Below are 8519 nucleotides of genomic sequence, written 5' to 3'. Positions count from 1 at the left end.
GTCCAGATCCTTCGGAGCCTATTGCCTGGTCCAGCGCCCCCACGTCTGGGGTGCTGGTATTCTCCAATAATGGAACACGATCGTGTGTGTTTTCCTGCATGACTATAGCTCTCGCAATGTGAGCCTACAGAGTGACTCCAAAGGCCAGCCCGGGGGCTTCGTGGACTATCCACATGGAAGGTGTTGTTTCGGAGGCTTTGGCAGGAAGGCTGAAGTTCAGGGCTGCTTGCGGTAACCCAGACTCCTGTCTGCTTTGAAGGCCACTGAATATTGTGTCTGAATTGGTACACCTGTGTGGTTGTCCTGTGGAGGTGGCAGTAGAGGTTCTCCCAAAAGGTAGGGGACAAGGATCTGTAGTTCGGGGCAGTCAAGACCCTTGCACTAAGAGGAAGCTTCTCTTGTCTGCATCCAGAAACAGTGCCCGCTAGGAGAGTGGACAGCAAGACCCTTGGCCTAGGGGCATCTGCTTCTCTGATTCAGACGCTCAAGCCGAGCAGGACCTTATCAGGTCTAACCCCTTCAGCCCACAGGCCAGGGAGACGATCTGGACCTGTTGAATGACGGGCCGTTGGCATTCCAGAGGGCATTTTAAACACCTCCCATCCTTTAGAATTGCACCAGCATCCCCAAACAACACTGGGCTTATTAAGTAACCCACAGTTAGGGACAAGGTTGAAACTAGAATCCAGACTATAAAAAAAAGGCCATCAGGAAAAAAAAAAAAAAGAACAAAACTAATGCCATAAACAAAATGAAATGAAAAACTGGGGAGAATGTTTGCAACTCCTCATACTTGGAAAGAGTGAATTTCTTTAGTATACAAAGAACCATTATAAATTAAAAAGGAAAGAACCAACGACTCAACAGAAAATGTATCCGGGAATGGACATCATCTACAGTGGAGGAGGTTCAAACGGCTCTTAAAACATTTACAGAGTTGCTCAACGTCACGCAAAAGGGCAGAAATACACATTTAAAATATGAGACACTGGTTTTTACCCATGCAGTTGGCAAAGGTCAAAAACGTCTACATCGCCCAGTGCCGGCCTAGGCTGTGGGGAAACAGACACTGTCATACGATATTGTTGGAAGCATAAATTGATAAAATCTTTATGAAGAGTAATTTGATAATAACTATCAAAATGAAAAAGTCATGTTCCTTTTCACCTCCAGGAATCTCTCTTATAAATACATTAGTGCACTTGCAAAGTGAGCACGTACAGGCCTATCAGTAAAACACTGGCAGCAACAAGAGAGTTAGGGTCAAATAATTACGAGCCTACTTCCATAGAGGATTTCTTAGATAAATTATGGTATATCCAGATAATAAAATATTACACAGCCATTAAAAAGAATGAACCAGCTCTCTGGATGGATACGGAATAATTCCTAATGCATATTGTTATGTGACCAAAGTAATTGCAGAATACACACAGCCATTTGCATGAATAGTAATATGTGTGTGTATCTGTATATATGTATATGTGTATATGTGTATATATATAATAGTAATATACATGTATACACAATATTTGAAATTGTTTGTATGCGCACAGGTTCTCTTTGGAAGGATACACACAAAATCACAGTGGGGCCTCCGGGAAGGGAAAGTGGGCGGCTCTCAGCATAAATCTTGGCTGAGCACACGTCTGGGCTGGGGTGGAGGGAAATTTTCACTGTATGCTTTCTTGTTTCTTTTGAATTTTGTTTCATATGTGTCTATTCCTGGTTTTTAAAAAATGACAGACAGTTAATTCAGCTCTTGAAGATTCAGAGAGGAGGGTCTTGGGGCCAAACTCACCTATCTGACAATTCCACCTGGCTGCCTGTGACCTTGGTGGGACGCAGACCAGAGAATGAGGCTGTATCTGGGACAGACTCAGATGTGGGCCAGAGAAGGCCTGGGGTGGGGAGGAGCTAGGCTGGCTCAGAAGGTCTGGGGGACCCCTCCCCCAGTACACTGGAATCAGAAGGGAGCATTTGAAATGCCAGTGATCTTGAAAACAAATGGCTACTTGGGTCAGATGGCAGGCCCATTTCCAAGTGCCTGTCTGACTTTTACTCCTCGCAGTCCGGCAGGGTGAAGTCTGTGAGGATAGGGATGGTTGGGTAGCTTTTTGCAGGCCCTGGGGTGACCTGCGGTGGCCCGCCTGAGTAGTGCTGAGCTCCAGGGTGCACCGGTGATGAAGTCAGCTGGCTTTTGAGCTCAGGGGCTATTCTGTGATGCTGCTGTATTCTCTGAGGTGAGATCTGCACTGGGAACAGGTGGGAAAGCAGAAAGACCATGGCGTTTGGAGTCATGCTAGTCTGGCTTTGGGTGTGAACTCTACAAAGAGGGGGATTATAGTGTTAAATCAATTAAACAAGGGGACTTTAATGTCATTGTGGCCTACACAAGGAAACCCAAATAAGCCTATAAATGCCTCAAGGTTATGAAACCAAAACACCAAGGACAGCCCATCAGAGACAGCCAGTGAGGGGTTCAGCGATAGCCGATCAGTTTCCTCCCGTTGCTCTGGCATTTTCTCTTTATAAATGCTTCCCTAAGCTCCTGGAGGCGGAGCCCTCCTCACTATTTTTGGTTTGATGCTGCCCCATGTGAATCCATGTTCTCTCAATTCATCTGTTCAGCATTTTCATATGTATCAGTTTTATCTTTTAGCAATGGATAGGAGCAGGATCCTTAAGCTTTCAGTCTCCGGTTCCCATTGGCAAAGTGGGGGTGATCTTATCCACTCTGCAGGGCTGTCATTCAGTCTGATGTGAGTGCCCGGAGTCTCAGCGTCTCCCAGACGCCCCTGTGGCCTGGTGCAGGTGACTCTCTCGGACCATGGCAAGACGGCTACTTTAGTTAACGGGCTCTAGGCAGGTGGCTTAGGTTGGAATCCTTGTTGTGCAAATAATAAGCTGTGAGATTTAGGGTGAATTGCTTAACCTCTCTGTGTTACATAATCTGTAAAACTGGATTAATAATAGTACTTAGTTCACCTAGAGTTGCTGTGAGCATAAAAAGTGAGAAATAACTCGTTCCATAAAGCACATAGCGTGGAGCCCAACTTGGAATCACCAGTCAAGAACATTAGCTGTTGTTCTTATTATGAGTATTGCTTTGGAACAACTGGATGTATCAGTCCATGACTGATCTTAAAAGTTTAGTTATCATCGGCACCTGGGTGGCTCGCTCAGTCCATTAGGCATCTGACTCTTGATTTCAGTTCAAGTCAAGATCTCATGGGCTGGGAACATGGGGACCCCAGACCCCAGAAACAGGCTCCATCCTCAGCAGGGAGTCTGCTTTTCTGCTTCTCCCTTTCCTTCTGCCCCCTCAGCCCCCAGCCCCAGGTCTCACTCTCTGTCTCTCTATCTCTCTTTCAAATTAAATAATTAATTAAAAATTTAGGTATTGGGTTGAACTTTTTCTTTCTTTCTTTTCTTTTCTTTTTTCTTTTTTTTTTTTTTTTTTTTTTTGGACACACAGTGAGAGATGCTGGAATTGGCACCCTCAGTGTGGGCAGCTTACATTTTCCAGAGATACAGGTCAGGCAAATGGGCAAAACACAGCCAATTAGACTCACCGTGAAACTGCCTCCCATCTGGCAGGGCCCATGTGGGACCAGGTCAGGGAGGAGTCATGAAGGGGCTTATTTCAAAGAAATAAAAATTGCCGAGCCGTGCTGTTTAGAGAGAAACACGGGGCATTTGGAGTGGTCTTTGAAGGAAATGGAAATGAAATTCACAAGACCTCGGTGGAGGGTAGAGGCAAGGGTCTGCATCATGAGAGGATGCTGGATTTTTTGTGAGGTTCTGAGTACAAGGAAAGGGAGGCCATGTTTGGGAAGCTGCAATGTTTTGGCTTTCTTTCCGGGAAATAAATGTTATGGGGGGTGGTGAGGGGAGGCTAGTGGAGCCAGAAAACCTCTTTGCAGAACAACTGGAAGGGTGTAAGCTGCTGCACAGGCTCGAGACACTGGCTTTGAGGGGGCTTAGCATAGCAAAGAACCCCAAAAGGTCCAAGAACACAGTGGAACCGATTATTGATGTCATGTCAGAATGGACATTTGTCAGAGGGATTTAATAGCAATAATAATTCACTAGGCGCTTCCTCCCACATTAGATGACACATCTCAGCAGCACCAGTAGTGAGGAGTCCCAGTAATCACGAAATGAGGGGAGTGGGAAGGAAAAGGGCTCAGTGCAGGGTACCCAGATTCACTTACAAAATAAGCCAAACAACACATCCTGCAGGGAGTACACCTGGGCCCCGCTGGGGCCTCCTGCCTCCCCAACATTTTAGCAGAACTTTGTGTAATTGATTGCCTTTTGATTCAGGAGTTTCTAGAAGTGTGTTTCCATCCTACGACTGGGCCAGGCTGAAACTCAAGGTGGGGGGAAACCGCGGCTGTCCGCTGCTTCAGAACTCTATGTTTTTTGAGACAGAAGTATGGGGGCTCTTTCTACCCATGTTTCCCACAGATCTCACTTAGGAGACCACTTCCACCCTGATGTGTTTGCTAGGATAGCACCTGGGGTTCCGAAGCAGGCTGACCCCAGCGTCTGATCGCCCTCTGGTTACACTCTACTGAATGAGAGTGTAATCCCAGGCCACTTTCACGGAGGCGAGCTGTGCTGGACCCCAGCTCTGGTCCCCAGGAGACCCTAGGACAGGGGACATCCAGCCAAAGCCCTCCCCGGCCCTCTGCGATCGTTCCAGAAGCACCACGAATCTCAGCGCCCTTGGCACAAAGAGAGAAGAAATCGAAACAGGATCTAGGTCCAAGCTGTTACTTAATTACGATTATTATTTTTCATTTCACCACCAGGAAATTTCAACCCCAGGATGGCCGAAAGCAGAAGGCCGTACACCCTGGAGTCGAAAACCTATTTTGTAAGCACTTCCCTCGCAGCCTCCCGAAGTTTAAATATTAATTTGCCTGTAATTGGCGGAGAAAACAAACAGGCAAATTAAAAACGCAACAAAGCTGACTTTCTCCTTCCTCGGAGCTCCCTCCCTTTTCATTTCACTGCCGCCTAGAACGGGATATAAGACAATGGGACCCGGAGCTGGGTGGAATTCTAAGCCCAGGCTTGCCTTAAAGCTACAATATGGATTTAATTTATATGCAAATGCAAGCAATAAAAAGGCAGACACTGTAGAAATTATAGGGTTCCCCCCCTCCTTTTCTTAGGAGATGCTCAAACCCTTTCTCTCCCCTTCCCGCGAAGACTAATTATTATTGGTTCCTGCTCCTTTCCCCTCTCCTCCTGCCTACTCTGGGTGTAAACTGGGTCCTTTAAGAAAAGCAATGGAAGATTGGGAATAAGAGAAGGAGCATCAGGATAATTTCACAGTCTGACTCCCCACCCCCACTTTTTTTTTTTTTGCCTGCCGGGCCCTCCTGTTGGCCAGTAGAACGCAAAGCTGATCAAAGCTAGCCGGAAGCCTTAAGTAGGCCAAAATGGGCCTAAAGTATGCTAATAGAGGAGCTAAATATACTTTAATCCTGTTATAATACAAGGTAACTTGGAGGCAGGGAAAGGGCCTGGTGGCTTTGGCAGGGGGTGGAGGGGGGCTAGGGACCCCTGTGAACCCTGAATAGAAGTTGCTTCCTATTCTTTCTCTGGCTGGGAGTGGGGAGGGGGCCTTCTTCCTCAGATGCCCACACCAGCCCCGCCTGTCCCGTTTACTGAGTGTCAACAGTTGGGTGAGCAAGACTTCTTAGCCCTTAGATCAGTACCCTGTGACCCTCCACATTGAGGCCACACCATTCAGTCAAGCCTTCCAGCTGTTGCCTGAAGGATGAAGGTTTTTTTTTTTCCCCGAAGTACGGCATGGCTTAGGAGACACTAGGCAACAGTTTTAAATTATGTCCTTACCACCACCCAGCTTGCTCTACAGATCCTGGGGCGGGGGCGGGGGGGGTGCGGCTGTTCTGTGCAAGGGAGATGTGTCGCGTAGATGTGTCGCGTCTAGCCTGGTGAAGAGCAACAAGGACACCCAAGTATATTTTGGGCAGCACCAAGCAGGCCTTGGAAGGGAACCAGCCTCTCTGGCTACCTTCAGAGCCGGCTTCTGCGAGGCTAGCCTTGATTTTTACAGAGGAGACAGGGAGTGGAAGTTGATTTGGTAACTTTCCCTGAAATAAGAGGTTGGGGTACTGTTTCCCACCTCTCTCTGGGCTCTGGGCCTTGGGGGCTCTTTCCAGAATCAGGGACGTGTTTCCTGAACCGGGTCTCCCCTTGGAAGAACCAGGGTCTATACTCCCCCGCCCCCTTCCCGGAGGACCCCAGAGGATGGTCCCCAACTGCCTCTGGTATCAGAAGATTGAAAACAAAGGTGGCACTGGGGCCTGCCTCCCACCCTGTGGCAGGAAGTCGGAAGGAGGAGGAGGCCGAGGGCCCCAGATACCTTTCTGTTAAGTACAAATTACATACTGCATATGTTAAGTTGTAATGGTGTATTTTGCATCTGACTTACTTTCGTGAGAATGCCAGTACTTCATCCCAAATGCGGAGTGCGTGACATATGCAAACAAACAGAATTCAGTCCGGACAGAATATGTCTTGTTTGAATTCAGGCCCAGCTTTCGCTTTCTTTCTTTCTCTCTCTCTCTCCCTTTCTTCCTTCCTCCCTCTCTCTGTTCCTTTCTTCCTTCCTTCTTCTTCCTTTTTATTCCTTTTCTTTTTCACTCAGTCACTCTTACTTTCTTCCTCCCCTGCCTGGACCCCCTCCGGCCCCTTCTCAAGCCCCCACCTGGATGCTCGGAGAGCCAGAACACTTCCAATGCACTGTGCTTTGGGGCATTGGCTAATGAAGTTGGCCAGAATGTGTATGAATGATTCTGTCTTGAAAACCTGGCACTGAACAAAGAGATCATTTCTATACCCCCCCCCCCCCCCCGCCCCAATCAGGCCTCCGTACCCTGGTCTGAAGGTGAATGGTTGTACCAGGTGTTCCCTGAACTTCCTGGAAGCCCCTGGCCATCCAGGTGGCTGTCTGTTCCCAGCCTCTGCTGCACGTGTACACAGGAGTTTAGGAGAGCTGGTGACACAGTAGGTGTGGAGTGTGCATTCAGTGTTGACACATGTCGGAGGGAAGGGCCTGGATCACCAGCGTCACCAAGTGCAAAGAGAACCCACAGACAGCTGAAGAGAGACGGGGTTTTGATCCTGGCTGTACCACTTCCTGGCATTGAGATTTGGGACAAATGCTGAAACTCTGCACATTTGAGTTTCCTAATCTGCAAAATGGGGGTAAGAATCTCTATTTCTTGGGGTTTTGAGGATCTCATGAGCTGATACCTGTGATGTGCTTAATAGGCACCCCCCCTTTTAAAAAAGATTTTATTTATGCATTTGACAGAGAGAGAGAGAGAGAGAGTGAGAGCAGGAACACAAACAGGGCGAGTGGGAGAGGGAAAAGCAGGCTTCCCGCTGAGCAGGGAGCCTGATGTGGGGCCTGATCCCAGGACTCTGGGATCGTGACCTGAGCTAAAGGCAGATGTTTAATGACTAAGCCACATAGGCTCCCCTAATACGACCCTTAGAACATGGTAAGTACCTCTTGAAAGTTGTCTTTACTACTCCAAGACTTAGAACATTGCTACTCGCCTGTAACCAGAGGAAAAGTCCCTTTCTGCCCTTTTGTTTCAGTAAGGGTCAAATGCATAATCTGCCTGGAGCTAGTTGTGAGGGCTCATCTGCCCCCAGTGTGTTTTCCTGCCAAGTTCAAGAGCTTCGGTGTTACTCATATCTGGGTTCAGGGTGGATGCTGAGGTCCTTGGTCCTGAGGTGGGTCTAGGCTTCTCCTCTCACATTCTCCTTCTCTTGGTTCTGCTTTCCCTCTCGCATATCTTTTTGGAGTCCTGGCGTACGGCCTCGATGAGCATACAGAGAAAATAAAAACTATTTGCAAATGTCCCATCTGGCCAAGACTTTCTATTTCTTGCTTGAGTAGAACCCCCCCCTCCACCCCCAACAACGCATCTTGAGGCCTGACTCATCACTTCTGTTTTTGCAACAACTCATAAACTGGTTTTAATTATACGGTGCTTTTCCAAATAAACAACTCTCCCGAAAGAGAAAACAACCTCTGATTTTTGTTACATTAAGTGAGAACTGATTCCAGCACCATGATTGCTGACAAGTCAGTGACCGGAGGCTTCTCATGCTGTCCTTGTGTTCCTGCCTGCCCTCCTGGATGGGAGCACCAAGGACATAGGGAGCCATCCCAGGGTGCCAACCAGAAAAACCCAAAGCAGAATTTCAGGACAGGGCTCTGGATCCCCACTGAAATTCAGGAGTTGTTTTGGTAGCTGTTTTGCCAGGGGAAAACCTGCAAAGATTCTTGTCTCCATCATCAACAAACACAATATTATTCTGACTACAGTGTGACCCACGAAGCGTCCTCTGCTTGACTTCCAGACGGAACGCCATCAGCCACGTATGAATAACAGCAGCGTATTTCTGAGCAATTCCTCTTCTTCCTTTATTTAAACGCTTTATGTTCCACACATTCATTA

Source organism: Mustela nigripes, chromosome 3, assembly GCF_022355385.1.
Source record: "Mustela nigripes isolate SB6536 chromosome 3, MUSNIG.SB6536, whole genome shotgun sequence".
Classification (NCBI taxonomy): domain Eukaryota; kingdom Metazoa; phylum Chordata; class Mammalia; order Carnivora; family Mustelidae; genus Mustela; species Mustela nigripes.
Note: the sequence above shows the minus strand (reverse complement) of the source record.